The sequence below is a fragment of the Diadema antillarum genome, unplaced genomic scaffold (genome assembly GCF_040938485.1).
Source record: "Diadema antillarum isolate AM-2024a unplaced genomic scaffold, OU_Dant_1.0 seq00000203_RagTag, whole genome shotgun sequence".
NCBI lineage: Eukaryota > Metazoa > Echinodermata > Echinoidea > Diadematoida > Diadematidae > Diadema > Diadema antillarum.
The window spans coordinates 151235-168911 of record NW_027271262.1 but is presented as its reverse complement, the minus strand read 5'-3'; the positions used below and the strand labels follow the sequence as shown (position 1 = coordinate 168911).

General features: G+C 38.5%; 1 protein-coding gene across 1 annotated transcript in view; it reads right to left on the bottom strand.

Annotated features, from left to right (window-relative positions):
- LOC139728838 (zinc finger SWIM domain-containing protein 8-like) overlaps positions 1-17677 on the bottom strand; it is a 68589-nt gene that overhangs the window by 46528 nt on the left and 4384 nt on the right. The window lies entirely within an intron of this gene.

Here is a 17677-nt window from a genome sequence, read left to right as displayed (position 1 = left end):
AGTAGACAAGTACGTGTGTGCAAACCGCCTACCGTATGCAAAAGTAGCCACAGCTATGCAAGTGCACAATATTGGCCGATGCACACTGCAGGGCACACGCTGTGTGGCCAGCAAACCCTGGCATCTCGCTATTTATACGATGTATGCTAACCTTGTAGGAGGATGGGGGAAAAAAGGAATGCATCCCAATGTACTTTGAAGCATGGGGCTTTCCAGACCACATGCAACTTGTACTTTACCTGTTTGTGTACTGGTACAGTGTATTGAAGAATAAGATTCTAAAGGTTTGTACACGGTGCATGATCAGCATCGAACAAATGGTTAGCATGGAAACACACAGACAGATAGACAGATGCTCACAACATCTGCATAGGGGCAGTACCCCTCTTTGATTTGCCCTCCCAAATACAATCATATTCTACCATCAGAAGTGCACAGTTATTGGCTGAAAAACATGCATGTACAGCTTTTATACAATGTATTTCAGCTCATTACTCCTTTTAGATGTACAACTGTACTCGACTTAAATAGCCACAGGAAATGACGGTAAACCATGCATTCCTTCTAACTGTACTAACGTAGATATTCTTTCTTGTGGTCACTATGACCAGACAACAATGGCAGGGTCATCAAAAGGGATGACCTACACCTCTGTTGCACAACTACAATGTCAGATGTGTGACACATACCATGACCATTTTTGTGAGTAGTATCCTAACTGTCCATTATCATCATCAATGCTGTTAATTAATATTCTTCGTCTCCTCCTCCTCCTCCTCCGCCTTCTTTTGAAGACCATTATTTTTGTTTATCATCATCACCCTCATTCTCATTATGATTCCTACCATCACGACAATCATCGCTACTAGTAACGTTTTCCAGCAACATTCGTACTAAACATCATACCCTAGTGTTAGTCAGTTTCGTGAGCAAGCCCACTAGATACTACATTTTGTACACCCAAAATGTTCCACAAATATCTGATTAAAGGCCTTCACGTGATGTGGCAGCAAAGTTTTAGGCACATCTGCCTCAAGGAGTAAAATGCAAGCACATATTTTCCACTGTCTCACTGACATTTACAAACAAAAACACAGAGACGAGAGTAGAAAGAAGTCTGGCAAAAAAAAAAGGGGAAAAATGCAAATAAGGCCCTCGGCAAATGGAGAGCGCCAAGAGAAAGCAATGTGGCAGCTCTCTGAAACGATAGAGCGTTTTCGGATGTCAATTCCGAATCAATCTTGCAACGTCCAAGCAGATGACCTCGTTTGCCACACGCTGCTGCTGACGGTTCTCACTGCAGCTGATGCTTGCAAGGAGCACAGAGGGTGTTCAAGGGGGAAACTTCACTCCACACAGGAGTCGAATCGACTTTCACAAATTTACACATTAACATTTGAATCATAGTTTAATCGACATTGAAGATTGAAGATAGAATGACAACATCATGGAATTTAGAAGTTTCTCACATTTTCGCAAAACAGTGACATTGGTTATAGCCACATACTGTACAATGTCATGAAAATCATGCTTTTGATTGATAATGAACAATTTGTACATTGTACAACCCCCTTCCTCTCCACAACCATCACTGGCAATTAATAAAAATGACCTTTTTTCCTTCTTGACTTCATGTTTTACATGAAAATTATGAGACGATTTTTGCATGAATGCCTGTCATTCAGTAACTTGGTACAGTATGTAAGGACCTCATCTACAGTGTATAAAATCTGTAAATAGGGAGCTTTCGATAGGGTGAACGAGAGGGTTGTCACGCCCGAGCGCAAGCATACGTCAAGGCGTCACGTCTGTACGTTGACCCGCTGCTAAAACACATTTCGATTTCGGGCGTCACATCTCGTGGCCTGTGCAGGAGGCAACCTGTGCCTTGGGTGCATATAGGACCCTATGCGGAATTTGTGACTTGTTTCTGTACTTGTAATATTTATTTCGTCTTTGACTAGATGCCGAATAAGTATCCTGGTATGAAATATGTGGACTTTAAAACATGATGCATGGTAAGACTACAAGGTAAATGCATTGCACTAGGGCAAGCACTGAGATGTGATTGCGTACAGCATTATGTGTAAATGCATGTGTGGGACTACGGTATGCAGTTGGAAAGTGCGAAACAGTGAAAGCGGGTAAATAAAGTAGGTACCAGAGGCTGTAGTTTGTATGTCAGCGCTGCTGCTGTGACGTATCAAGATCATAAGCTTTCATGTAATTAGAATATCAATATTGTCTCGAAAAAAAAAACTAAAACAGGTGAACTGAGCACGGATTTCCCGAGAGTCATCGTGATCTTTCGTACGATTTTCGTCTATCGCGAGAGGAGTGTGACGTCATAGATAAGGTGGGTTGAGCGCGGCGCAACCGATTTGGGTGGACGGCGATAGCCGGGGTGAACGTGTTCAAAAATTGAGCGATGAGCCGGGGGTCGACACTGACGCATGCACAGTACGTAAAAACTACGTCATAACAGGGTGACGCCTGGCTCAACGTGCAAATCGAAAAGTCCCTATTAACGTGTACTTGTGCCCACTGACCAATACACTAGTATGTAACTGCTTTGCTGTGCTTTGTAAAAACATGTAAAATGTCTGTATTCTTTTTCATTTTGTGCCCATTCTTAATTAACCTCCAACTGTCTGCATGCTGTTACTCATAATAACTTGGAATGGAGTTCTACAATTTTACTTTTACTCCCAACAGACCCTGTAGGGTGCCTTTAATGCTCTTCTGGTTCTGAGTGGACAATGTGATGATTCTCATCATCAATACAGATCCACTGATGGTGATAATAATACAGTGTAAGGCTGTTGAGCAATTGGAAAAGGCCATTTTTTCAAATCTGTCCCAAAATGATAGAAAAAGTTCTAGCAGCAAGAGTAAGATTTTCTGGTTATTTTGCTTTGGTTTGTTTGTTGTTTGTTTGTTTGTTGTTGTTTTTTTATTTGACAATGGTTGAAGTGAGTGAGGAGATGATGTTTTGGTAAAACCATGGAGCAGTAACCTCATGAATACACACATGTATGGGCATAATTTACAGAACTTTTGGATAACACTTGCAGCAAACCAAACTAACTAAATTACATTATGCATCAAAAAGATTTAAAGGACAAGTTCACCTTCATAAACATAAGGATTGAGAGAATGCAACAATATTAGTAGAACACATCAGTGAAAGTTTGAGGAAAATTGGACAATCGATGCAAAAGTTATGAATTTTTAAAATTTTTGTGTTGGAACCGCTGGATGAGGAGACTACTACAGCTTGTGAGTCATTTGCGTACAACAGTATAAAGAAAATGTATAAGAAAATTCAACATATTTTCACTTTTTTCGCATAATAAAAGAGCACTTGACTTGCCTCTTTCTAAAGGCAGGGGGAATAATATTACCCATAACATTTGTCGGTAACGAGTCAGGGGAATGTGTACTTTTTTCAAAAGATGGAATTTTGTGAAATTCTCTTTATATTTTCCTTATATTGTTGTACGCATGTGACATCGTACACTGCAGTAGTCTTCTCATCCAGCGGTTACTGCACAAAAACTTCAGTCAACATTGGCAGCGTTTGATCATTTTCATAATGCTTCCTTTCACCTCTACTTCTCCCAGCTGAAAACATAATGTGATGAAAGATATGTGATGTACATGTACAGTGTAATTAATGTGACTGGGAATACGTTTGGGTTGATTGTTCCATCTGCTCAAATTAAAGCTCTGTACACCCCTTCTCTATGAAAATAGAGACATTTTGAATCTCTTCTCAAGCAACAACACTGACAAAAAAAAATAATGATTAATAATAATGTCATGATGGCATCTTTCAGAAATATTCGAAATCACAGGATAATTTTCAAGAAAAGTCTTTACCGCATGCAGCAGACATCAATTTTTACACTGTATTTCAAGGTCATGGAAAAACCATCAAGAAACTGAGTCCACTCGGAGGTAAAACTTTCAATCTCCCGGCCTTCTGCGACTTACAGACGAATCAAGTTGCGGAACCACAATGCTGAAAGGGCGTATCATAAATGCCATTGTGTCCACATCTTTAATATGCATGAAAGTGTTGGGGTCGTGCTCTACTTTAAACACCACAGTAGCCAATCTAATTTTGTCAGTTCTGGCAAATTGATTGGTCTGAGTTCTCGGCCAGGTACTGTAGGCTCTGCCTCCCACCGCCTTGGCTCTTTGTCTTTCCATTCTGCTGAGCAGTGGCTCAACCTCAATGTGTACTTGCCCTCTTTTCTGGCTCATGCAACTGTTCTGGTATCATGGCAGGCTGAAGGAGTCATACAATGTATCAAATATGCGCATTATGTGACATCCCTTTCACCTCACTTATTGTATGTGTGATGTCACTCATACTGTATGTGACCCAATATCAAATCACCCTGACAACACATTTTGTTTCTAAATGCAGACATCTGGGCCCTGTTTTATGAAAAGTTAAAATTGATTAGAGAGTTGATTTCAACTGTAAGTATATGGCAGCCTGTGTGGTAACGAAATTTAAAATTGATTTTATCTTTTGATAAAATGGGGCCTAGAGCTATGAAATTGGAAAACAAGTTGATATGGGTGAAAACTAAAAATTTGAAAATTGTTTAAAAGTCATAGAAAATCAGTATCCTATCCACAATTAATTCAAAGACTGAGAATGCTACAATTCTCTGTATTTTCTGAAGCATGTTGATAAACGTTGCATAAATGGTGTTTTGAATTCTTCTGATTGCACTTGAACACCTAATCTCCTGCATGCTTAATTGCACCTAAATTTCAAAGCAGATTTGCTCAAAACTGTGCTTGTCTGGTAGCCTGCTTTCCTACCATTACTGTAGTACTGTGTTTATAGAGACAGTGGAACAAATTATATCATCACTTTACTTGGGGTCTGGAGAATCAATGTTCTAGTAAAACTTTAAAGGGATCGTATAGTTTTGGATGAGACCTACAATGTAATTTCAGGTTTCTAACATTTTTTGGTGAGATAATGAAAAACCTCTTCTGAAATATAAAAGACCCTGTAATTCCAAGAGGAATTCAAAGTTTATTTGATGGAAATTGGTTTTGAAATGACTGAGATACCCAAAACAGAGCGATCCAAATAAAAGGTGGGATCCACCTTTTATTATGAGGGCTTTGTTTTACTTTGTTTTTGGATGTCTCAGCCATTCCAAAACCGATTTTCTTGAAATAAACTTTGAATTCCTCTTAGAATTACAGGGTCTTTTATATTTCATACCCACCTTTTATTATGAGGGCTTTGTTTTACTTTGTTTTTGGATGTCTCAGTCATCCCAAAACCGATTTTCATCAAATAAACTTTCCATTCCTCTTAGAATGGTATGCTCTGTACTATTTGATAAGTACAGTCTCTTGGTATCTCATAAAAAGTTAAAACCCCAATCCTCACCTCAACCAATACAGTGAAAATGAGAACATTGCATTCAAAGCTGAAAATTAGACCCCTACATTTTGCAGAGTTCATATATTGAACACTGTACTTTCAGAATGTTCACTACCACCATGTTCACTGTGTAGCCTCGAAACAAGGCAAATGAGACTCAAGGGAGAAAGTGAAGTGCAACATCATTAAGTTTTGGTGTAAACCTATACATACTCGATATTATGTGTTCATGCTTGCAACTTGTGTACACCACGACAGCTTGCCCATCTGATTCAGGCTGTTCTCTAACACCTGAGCAATTAAGAATTATCTCTCTCTCTCTTCCTTCAGTATCTTCTTTGCTATAGAGTCATCTAATCTTTCAATCAGAAATAAGAATTCTTACAGCATAATTCTAGACTTAATAGACTGAATAGCAAAAATGAGGAATGGCTGTGGAGTTTCTTTAAGCTGATTCTATGGTAACAAAAATTGAAGAGAAACTAGCTAAATTTAAATTTTGCAAAAATGCAAAGCTTTTATTTATCATCCATTTGCCTTGCATGGTATATAGTTATATATTTTTTTACAATACTTCAGGGGGGCATTTCATGAAGCGTTTTGGTCGGATATTTTTCTGACAAACTGTTACAAGCTACTAAAATCCTTGCATCTGATTGGCTGAGAGCAAATTTGTCGGACAACTTTGTCCGACAAATTGCTTCATGAAATGCCCCCCCCCCCTGATCATAAATCATAGACTCTACAATGTACGACATTACACAGATGTCAGTGTTTTAAATATGTCGTACAGTATGACTACTTTCACCTATCAACAAAATATGAAATTTATATGTCAGTTCATAACCATCAGAATGTAATATCTATGGCAAATGTGAGCAAAGGATATTATTCTTGAGGAGTTTAAGAAATTATAACCCAAATTTTTAAGCAAAAAGACAAATATACATGTACAGTAGATCCTTTTACATTATACAAACATGCACAAACTTTGACAAATGCTGGAGTTATCATCATTTCAACATTTCAAGCAAGTAATCCAAGATGGTATTCTCATGGAGAAATGATAAGAAATGCCTTTGGTTTTGTGATGGTGGCATACTTTTGTAACTTGCATATTGTTTTTAAATACTGTATTACTCCTAACATGATACCTACACAATGTGGATCTACTGTAAAGTCTAATTTCCTTTACAAATATGCTCTGTATGTGCTATGACCACATGTTTACAGTAATTGCATATTACATTTTGTACAAGTACACGGTTGTACATACAGTAATTGTACACGTACTCAAATACCTACAGTAGACACAGACACATAGACAAGAAAACAAGAAGAAAGTACCATGTAGAATCCTCCTTGAACATTAGAAAATTCAGGGCTCCTTTGGCATACATGTAGGTTTTAAAGGTAGGGGATACCTTTTACAGAACTCCCAAAATAAATAAACATATTAAATATGAACCTCAGGGGAGTTGTTTAGGCCACTGCTTAGAAATTTGGAAGTCAACAGTTATCTACAATTTGAATAATGCACAAAACTCAACCACTCAGTAGTTCTGTGTGTCAGCCACACTTAAGCCTTTTTGTTGCACTCTTCTGTATTTTTTATCTATAAACACAAATCTAAAAGTATAAGAGCTGATGTAATAACATATAGAGTGTGTGGCAAGAATGTATATAGAAATGTTTGTAAGTTTTGATGAACTTTATTCACAAAATATACATGATGGACACACATGCAATGCACGGGTCTGCAAAGGTAGCCTAGTAATGTACTGGAATTTACGGTGAGCCCCGAAAAGAATTCAAATCAAAATCTAACGGTCAATAAAAATGTACTAAACGTTACCTTCCACTTTCAATACTTTATGGGAGTTTCTAAAATGATACTCTCTTCAACATACCACTGTGTTTATACAACTCTTCATTTAAGGCATGCAAATGGGATTCCCTACCTTTAATAGAGCAGGGAGTACAAGTAGTAAGTACCTGCAGGAGACATGTACATCTGTAATTGTACATTATCTAGTCACATGACCATCAAGAAACACGGATAGGTTGCCACTGCAGATGCCCTGGGGCTGTTCATGTGGTTGAAACGACCATTTCATGCATGTGCCCATTTGTTAAAATTTTCAAACATCTGCGTGGCATTTGTTTCGCTGCTGTTGATCAACAGTATCTTTGTCGGGGGTCATTGATTGAAGAGACTCAAAAAGCAACGATCCAGACAGTGAAAGCTTGCTGTACACATCAGAAATAGTGTACATACATGTACGTGTACATGTGTAATTGTGATGCAGGTATCCTCGGCACAATGGCACTATTTCAATAGAATATGAAGTTACAATGTACATACTGTATATGGTGTACATGCATGTACATACAATGTACAAAGTATTTGTATACTGTATGCTGTGGGGTCACCACAACATCAATTTAAAATTTTTGAAATTGAATACCCCACAAGAGTACTCGAGGTGTCAAATGCCTTCTCTGAGCCACAAGATTGGTTACATACGGGGTTGTACAATGTCTTCGTTGTTCCTGACTGAAAAATAAAAGTGTACATTATTATGTCTTTCCCATATGTGTCTATACAATGCATGATTTAACGATTTAATTGATTCGATTTAGCAATTTGATTTCAGTGACTACCACAGGCCTAGTGATATAAAGTATTACTGTGATACCAATTCGAGAAGGGCAAACCTTTACTGTGAATACAGGATTTCTTTTCATCACGTTGGGAGAGCAAATACAATAATCATTTGTTGAAATTGAGAAAAGGTACTGACAGCAAAATTTCTGTCTTGGAACCCATTTTATGAGACAATGGAAAAAAAACCCCGATATAAATCTACACAAATTCTGAATGTCCCCAGTGGAATATTACACTTAGTAAATGATGCTGCAAAGATCAGAGAATGTCAAATTCTTTCTGATCAACAGTTCCTTTCACAATGCCTCAACAGTCCTACAGTACTTACTACTTGTAGAAACAATAAGTGGTATTTCAATTATAATCTACGTTGTTAATTGTTGTATAGTCGATTGCATTGTTCTTTACATTCCCTCTTTCATTACTGAAGTGCCCTGTACATCGCAGATTAAGTTTTTATAATACAGCTCTCCGACATGTACATTATATATGGTGTAAAACTACCGTCTGTTAATTCATATTTTGGGGGGTACTATTTCAAAGTACTATTGACAATATGCTTAAATTATCATACTAGCTAAAAAATGTTTTTATTGAACAGAATTTTGGATAGATATGCTATACACATATTGTTTACCACTTTGGGATCCACATCTACAAGCTGTGCTTTTTGATAGTGGATCACTCTTTTTCCATCGCTTTCTAATATTCACATTGTACTTCTGTCATTTCTGCAAAGTACGCATTGTTTATCTTAGTACTATTACACATTAATTTGCACATTCATTTAGTACTATTCTGTGCAGCGTGTATACTTTTTGCTTACAAGTGTAAATTGCATTATGTATCACCTTTTGTTCAATGAAAATAAAGAAATTGAATTGAATCGAAACCATATCATCTTACAAGAAGCAATTACTAAACTTGTTTTTGCTTGGAAATTGTATCCTATAACTGCCATATCACTCATAAAAATCAAAACACAGATTGATGACTGAAAGATGAACTAGTACAAAAAGCACTTCCATCATATCCCGTGAGGACGCGCATACTGTAGCATACTGTCACTTGTAGAAAAAGAGAAACACATTTTTAACTCCCTCACAAAGGACAAAGAATCTGCATTCACGATCTGACATTCCCAATTTGATACAAAGCAAAGGGGGGCAATCATGTATTTCATTTCAGTGAATTCTGCGCGGATTTACCAAAGTGAGGGTGATGACTAAGAAAACAATCATCACGCTATTACAGGAAGGAAACAAAGAAACAAAGAAAACAAAGGCATCCACCTCTAAACCTCTATGGCACCACAAGCCGAGGCTCCAGATTGCTTGCTCCTCTACGACTCCCAAGATGCCTTTGTACATACCTCCGCTTCCTTTGTCTCACAATCTACAAGCGGCAGGATTGGCCACTACCGAATACTCCTCCCCCGACCACATCAACCCATTCAATCCCAGATTCACAGAAAGAGGACAATGGGCCGAGCTGAGCTGGCAGGAGTGGTGAACAAAATTGGCCTCACAATGATCTCAAATCAAAGAGAAAGACTCTCCCAATACTCTCTTCCTCTCTCTCTCTCTCTCTCTCCCCCTCTCTACTATCTTTCTCTCTCTCTGTCTTTCGCTCTCTATCCATCTCTGTCTTCCTCTCTCCTTCTCTCTCCTCTTCTTTCCTCCCCGTCTCTGGCCCTCTCCCCCTCTCACCTTTTTTTCTCTTCTGATTTATGAAATACATTGTCTCTATCTCCATACTAATACCTTTCTCTATTATTCTACAATGTAGCTTTCTCTCATGCCTCAATTGTCTCTATCCAGATTGCAGAAAAGGGAGATCATATTGAAAATACCTATCTGTACCTACAGTGTACATGTATACTTGAAATTTGATAAAACACATCAAACACATGCTGTGCACATCAATGCGATAATGAGCATTTTATATACGTATTGACCATGCAAAATACATAATGTATCTCATCAGTTCTCGTTCATGAATTTGAATTAATTGTCAATGTGATAAGGAGGTACTAGCACTCTTTCAAGTTCTTACTACATGTAGATCAAAATCAGGAATTTTTAGGAATTGCTGTAGTTCCTTCAAACAACTATTTAGAAATACAGTCCTTGTACACTCGTGTTGATATACATGTACATTTATACTGTAAATATAGTGTACATGTACACACATCGATACAAACTATTTGGGTGTATGTACCTGTACATGTAGATGATTAAGTAAGTAAATCTATAAATAAAGAAATAATTACAGCTCTAAGTACAAATACAAACGGGAGCAAATTTGTAAGAAATAATTCAAAACATTTATGAAATAGAAATTTTGTGAAAACAAATAACTTGATCAGAATTTGGTATATCACTGGACTGATTGTTTACAGGCCCTTTAAGATTTGTGTACAATGTACACTGTAGAATGATGCACAATACAATAACTCGCATGTTTACAACAACTGTACATCCGATAATGTACAGCTGAACAATTGTACATTTGATAATGTACAGCTGTACACATCTAGACAATCATTTGTTAAAAGACCCTTATTTATGAGAAAAAAAAAAACATCTGTTGTGCTGGTAGCTCATGCTACAAATTCACATTTGTTACAGAATGTTCTCTATGTGATACTTTTTGATGGAATGCACTTTCAGCCACTTTTCCTTACATATGTATCTACAATATTGTACAAGTGCACAGGTTGTACATACGGTATGTGACAGTTTCCATTCATTACAGTCACATTAAGCCTTTGTTTTTTTTGGTTACAGCTCGTTATTCCGAAGGTTCGTTATTCCGAAGGCTCTTTAATCCAAAGATTCGTTATTCCAAAGGTTCATTTTTCCGAATTTCATTTTCGGATTAACAAATCTTCAGAATAACGAACCTTCGGAATAATGCCACAAATGTTCAGATTAACGAACCCTTTTTCATTTTCAGATTAACGAACCTCTAGGTATAGGGAATTTGTGTGTTTCGGATTAACGACCCTTCGGAATAACAAACCTTCGGAATAGCGAATCATGGAATAATGAACAGCACCCGTTTTTTTCACCTGTCTGTGAATTACGAATTTATGTATTTATACAAAATATTTTGAAACTTAGCAGCAACTGGTAATTACTCCCAGCGTTCCGCCTGATAGTTAACGACGATTGGACTACGAGAAGACGAAACTCCACTGTCTGTGTTCTGTTTTTGTTCATGTTGTTGCTCTTCTTTGCTCTGTGTGTGTGTGTGTGTGTGTAATACTGGTACAAGTGTACACGTTGTACACCTGTAAATGGTTGTCAGCTGAACATGTTCAGGTTTAAATCTGACTATAGTGTGTACATCTAGTATCTCCATCTGTTTGCAGAGCAAAGCTTTCCTCCGAAGTGGGTACATATTGTACATATCTCACTGGCATAAGAAATGGGTGGCGACGCCAGTCTCGCTGGTCACAGAGACATCTCCAAGACATCTCCAAGACATCTCTTAAAGACTAGCCGGGTCTCCGGTAAATTGTAAGACAATCCAATATTTTGAATTCTTTTGAATTCACCTTGTTTGGAGACGTTTTGGACAATGCCCTGGAGTCACCTTTATAATGAGAGTGCTAGCTATTTTTTGGTCTGTCGAGTCGCACGAGTCACGGCAACGTCTCCTCCAGCGAGATAGTCCTTTAATGCATCCAAATGATTTTATTCTTTTAAATACTTATTCCATAATAACAAATTATGCCAACAAAGCAATGATTGTAAGTACTTTACATTTGTATGTAGGACTACAAAGACTCCCAGGGATTCATCACTGAAAAGGAATCATTCACAGTCCACTGTGGTATTATCACAGTCTGAAACCCATTCTCCACATGCCATTATCTGGTGAAAGTGACAGAAAACAACAGTTGTCCCGAGTTACCATCTCTTTTGTCCAATTACTACAAACAACAGAACTGCCAGACACATGCAATTCAGTTACTAAATAGTGCAGGCGCAAATATGACAAACATAAACCTCTACATTTACACTTCAATGTTGGCTTTCATGTCCAACACCCAAAATTGTTTTTCAGGAGGGCCAGGCATGGCACAACTTGTACACGTGTGTAAAAGGGAAAGAAAACTGTGGTACATTGTGATCTATTGGCTACAATGTACAATGTCCAATGTAAATCTTCCTTTGGATCATATTCTACTTGCCCTGAAAAAAAAAAAAATAAATAAAGATAACTAGATATATCGCTACGGCTACTGATATGCCTCCGCCATAATGCATGGTTCTCCTAATCGGTCTATAGTACAATGTCTTGACAATGTGTGATGACAGTTTCACACAATTGGCAAAATATTAAAATGACAGGTTTGACACAAATGTGCTGAATGTTCACTTTCCTAGAACTACAATGTAGGTTCAATTGGATGAATGATTAAAGTGTCAGAGTGCAGGTATTTGGGGAACTGATGATTTTTACTTGACTTTTGACCCTTTTATAAGTTTATGCATTGAGTAATTTTCAAGGTATTGAGAAAAAGTATAATTTCAGTATCAAATGGGAAAATAGCATTATCTAAACCTGGCCTTTGACCTTTGACCTCACAGTTCCAAAGAGAATCACTGTTAGGTTGAACATGCATAAATATGTAAGTTTCATGATGATACATGTACCTTAAGTTACTTTCGAGATATGGAGGAAAAAGTGCAATTAAGCACTTTCACTTGACCTTTTACCTTTTGACCTTTGACCTTTTGGCAAGAAACTTCCCCAAAAATATATATTGGGTAATACATGCCATACATCAAGTTAAAAAAAAACAAGAGACCCGCGGGTCTAGCGCTCACCTGAGTATCGCAAGTTCACCTTTCACGCAGTCACTAATCTAAATCATTCGCAGCTCTACCAAAATTTGACCAGGCATTCTCAAGTAGAAGATGAAAATGTACATTAAGGGCCCAAGTTTTTTAAGATTCCTTAATTTGGGGAGATTGGGGCCCCCTGGGGACCTCTGGGTGGGGCATCGTGCCCATTTTCATAAATTGAGATCCTGAGCCCCTAGGGATGCTACCTGCCAAGTCTGACGAAAATACATCATGAGGTTTTCAGGAAGAAGATGAAAATGTACAATTCAGGCCCCCATTTTGACCTTCCCAACCCCCCCCCCCCCCCCTGCCCCCAAGAGGGGCACCCCTGGATCTCCTATGAACAAAGTTGAAACTACAGTCATTAATGTACTCACTCATAGTATTATCTTAGCTCTATAACTTCTGATTCTAGAGAAGATTTTTAAAGATTCTTTCATTTTGAAGGTTTGGGGCCCCCTTGGGGCCCCCTGGGTGGGGCATGGTGCCCATTTGAACAAATTGAGATCCTAACCCCCTAGGGATGCTACCTGCCAAGTTTGGTGAAAATGGGTCATGGGGTTCTCAAGAAGAAGATAAAAATGTACAATTTAGGCCCTATTAGGACCCCACCTCACCCCCTCCCCTGGGTCCCAAGGGAGGCACCCCTGATTCTGCCATGAACAAACTTGAAACTGCAGTCATCAATGTACAAACTCATAGTATTAACTTAGCTCTATCACTTCTGGTTCAAGAGAAGAAAATTTTGACAGATTCCTTAATTTTGGGGCGTTTGGGCCCCCTGGGGGCCCCCTGGGTAGGGCATGGTGCCCATTTTAACAAATTGAGTTCCTAACCCCCTAGGGATGCTACCTGCCAAGTTTGGTGAAAATGGGTCATGGGATTCTCAAGAAGAAGATGAAAATGTACAATTTAGGCCCCTTTAGAACCCCTCCCCACCGCCCTCCCCTGGGTCCCAAGGGGGGCACCCCTGATTCTGCCATGAACAAACTTGAAACTACAATCATCAATGTACTAACCCATAGTACTAACTTAGCTCTATCACTTCTGGTTCTAGAGAAGAAGATTTTGACAGATTCCTTAATTTTGGGGGGTTTGGGCCCCCCTGGGGGCCCCCTGGGTGGGGCATGGTGCCCATTTTAACAAATTGAGTTCCTAACCCCCTAGGGATGCTACCTGCCAAGTTTGATGAAAATCAGTCTTGGGGTTTTCAAGAAGAAGATGAAAATGTAAAAAGTTTACGCACGACGCACGACGCACGACGGACGACGGACGACGGACGACGGACGACGGACGACGCACGACGGACGCCGGACGAAGGGCGATCGCAATAGCTCACTTGAGCCTTTGGCTCAGGTGAGCTAAAAAAAACCTTCAGACATACTGTACATGTATTGCATTTTAAGGAAAGTAGTGATATTTTGAGGAGTTGACCTTGACCTTTGACCCCCTGACCTTTGACCCATGACCCCCAACTTCCCTAGATAATCACTGCCCATCGGTACAAGCATAAGTTCCATGAAGATACCTTGAACCATTTGCGAGATATGGAGAAAAACATGAAATTTCAATTTTTTTTCACAAAATAACCTGTGACCTTTGACCCTGTGACCCTAAAATCCACACAAAGTATCATCCCCCAAGGATATACCCTCACACCAAATTTGATGTAAAACCACCACATGGTTCTTGAGATATCGACAAAAACAAAACGGGACGGACGGACGGACGGACGTACGGACGGACGGACGACCCGAAAACATAATGCCTCCGGCCACTTCGTTGCGGAGGCATAAAAATGCCCTGGACAAGTGTGTGTGCTTAAAATGGGTTGGAACAGAATCATGCACTGTACACACACATCCACACACACACACACACACACACACACACCTCAAAAGAGCTACCGGTACTGTACTGTACAGTAAAGCAGATTCATCATATTTTCTGAGGGACAAACTGTACGCGAAATTGTACATGTGTGTGTTGTACTCCATTGTTACAGATAATATACATAAACATGCACAGTCCTTACAAGTAGCTGATCATAAACAATTATACTATATATTCAAGCATCATAATTTGAAATTCTAGACCTGTACATATCTTTGTAACATCACACGTCTTAAATATTGTATGTTCTCGTTTCCTCTGAATTTTGGATTAAACAGTGTGTCGACTTATATCATGCATGCCTGCCAAAATTATTTCAGGAAGTGGACTCTGCTACTACACTTCCGGTTGAACTGAGAGGACTGACCTACACCATTTACTGGAAATCCACAGGGGAACAAATACAATGTACATGTACAGCGCTGTAAGGCTACTTTTGTTCAATTATACGTGTATGCCTACATTTTCATCAGTTTTAGTGAAGATGATTTGATTTCTTGCAAAAGCACAGCCAAAGACCAAAGAAGTACTAAGTACAAGTGTACACTACAGTGTAAATCTCACTTATTGTACATGAATGTACACAGTAGAGTATTGTGGACAAAAACTGGTAAAATTTGGTGTTAACTGAGGAATAGCACAAGAGGTTTTATTCCTCTCATGTTTAATAAATAACACTTTCCAGAACGAAACCAGAAAAAGGTACATTCTTAATGTCTACATACAATTATAAATACAATACATTATAAAAGAGTAGCATACAGTGTATTTTGGCACGCTTTCTAAATCATGATAATCTTACTTCATATTGGAAACATGAAATATTGTACAGTAAAATCAAATATAGCTACAGACTGGGAAATACAATGTACTGGTAATCAATCATTTTTTTATTTTTTCATCTTCAGTCTTACGAGTGCATATACATGTACAAATGTATAATATCACCACATATTTCAGAGTTCATACTATGAACTTACAAATGTAGGACAAAAGTATCTAATTCGTCATGGATCGTTTACAATTACATGTTCACTGCTCATTACCGGTAATTACAACTGTGTACAATAGCCAGTGCTACTGTAGCTAGACTACACCCCTGACTGCTTGAGATCCCCCAATGATGTTTGATAAGAGTTGCAATCAAAGGCAATAGATTTACTGGAACGAGCAGGTAGAATAACTTATAAATGTTATAATTCCATGACAGATGGAATCCATTTTCTTTGCTCAATTTTCCACTAATTCCATGACAATTTAGTAAAAATGAAATCAGCTCATAAGAATGACAAACTGGACAAAAGAACAATGTGTGCATACAGTCCTGTACAGTACAGGGGGTGTTTCACAAAGCTGTTCTTAAAGTTACGAAGGACTTAAGAACGACTGGTGATCAGTTCTTATGTGCTATACTTATCAGAATCTCAATAATTCAGCACAAGAACTGATCACCAGTCATTCTTAAGTCCTTCGTAACTTTAAGAACAGCTTTGTGAAACACCCCCCAGATAATACGTTAATAACATCCTTTGAATATCCAAATCATGTGATAAAATGCTGCCATGGGTTTGTCAATTTGCAAACTACAACTGTACACGTGTAGCTGCTGAGGTAATCTGACTGAGGTACGAACATGTGTACAGTATACATGTACAGCTACAGCATTTCTGTACTAGCCTACTATCAATTATGCTAATGAGGTTTTCCTGAAATATGCCTTTTCTTGATCTGTATTTCATGAATAGAAATCTACAGTAATCACTGATTTGCAGGGTTGCACAGGGTCCTATTCTATTATGTACACTGTACATGTACAGTAAAACTGAAAACATGGTCTGCCAAAACTGGTAGATTTGTGCGGATAGCATCTCTTCATGCTGAAAGAATACAGCAAAGTTTTATTCTGATTTCAGTAGAAATATTCTGCTACAGTATGAAAGTCTGACATGAATTCTACAGGTGTATACGTGTGTGCTGTCTCAAGAAACTTGAAGAACTTGACAATATAACGTTGTTGTTTTTTAAATTGCTGCACAACTCACTGGCCCAATGCCAAAAGTTCAGAGGTCTGAAATGTGGAAAGAGAGTACACTGTACATCTCATGGAGTCCTGGGATACACATGGCATACTTGTACTTCCCCGATACACAATGTACAATTTATAGTGTACATACTGGTACTGTGTACACATGTTCTATGCAAATAACCATCAAGTGCAAAAAATAATAATAATAATAATAAAATGAAATACCGGGTAAGACAAAACAGGACAAAATTAAACAAGACATAAGTACATGGCAGCAATATACAATGTGTTGCTTACTCCAATACAGCCCACAGTCTTGTACATGTCCAACCTTGTACCTGTCTACTGTACAGTACAAAGGCATACAGCTGTACTTGCCAACTCTACCGCTTTGGGCGGTAGACCACCGCTTTTTAGAGGTTTTGACCGGCTACCGAATTTCTATTCTGATCTACCGATTTTGTAGCAAACCTACCATAAAATGAAATGGAAGTCATATTTTCCCTTCATTGTGCGTTGATTCCCTAAAATAAGCTAATAATTAGAATACATTTCAAGGAACTCGTTTCTCAAAAACGCCGTATTCAGCCAGGTTAAAAGGTTAAAAAGCATGCACCAAATCTCATATTTTGATATCGAAAAACAAAAAGAGTCCACACCATGGGAGGGGGGATACCACCCTCCCACACCCTCCCCCCCCCCCCCCACCCCTCGCACGCAAGCGTGCTCGGGCTTGGTCGCTTCGCTCCCTTGCAAAATCTACCTCTTCAGGATTTCAAAATGTTGGCAAGTATGCAAAGGTGTAATTG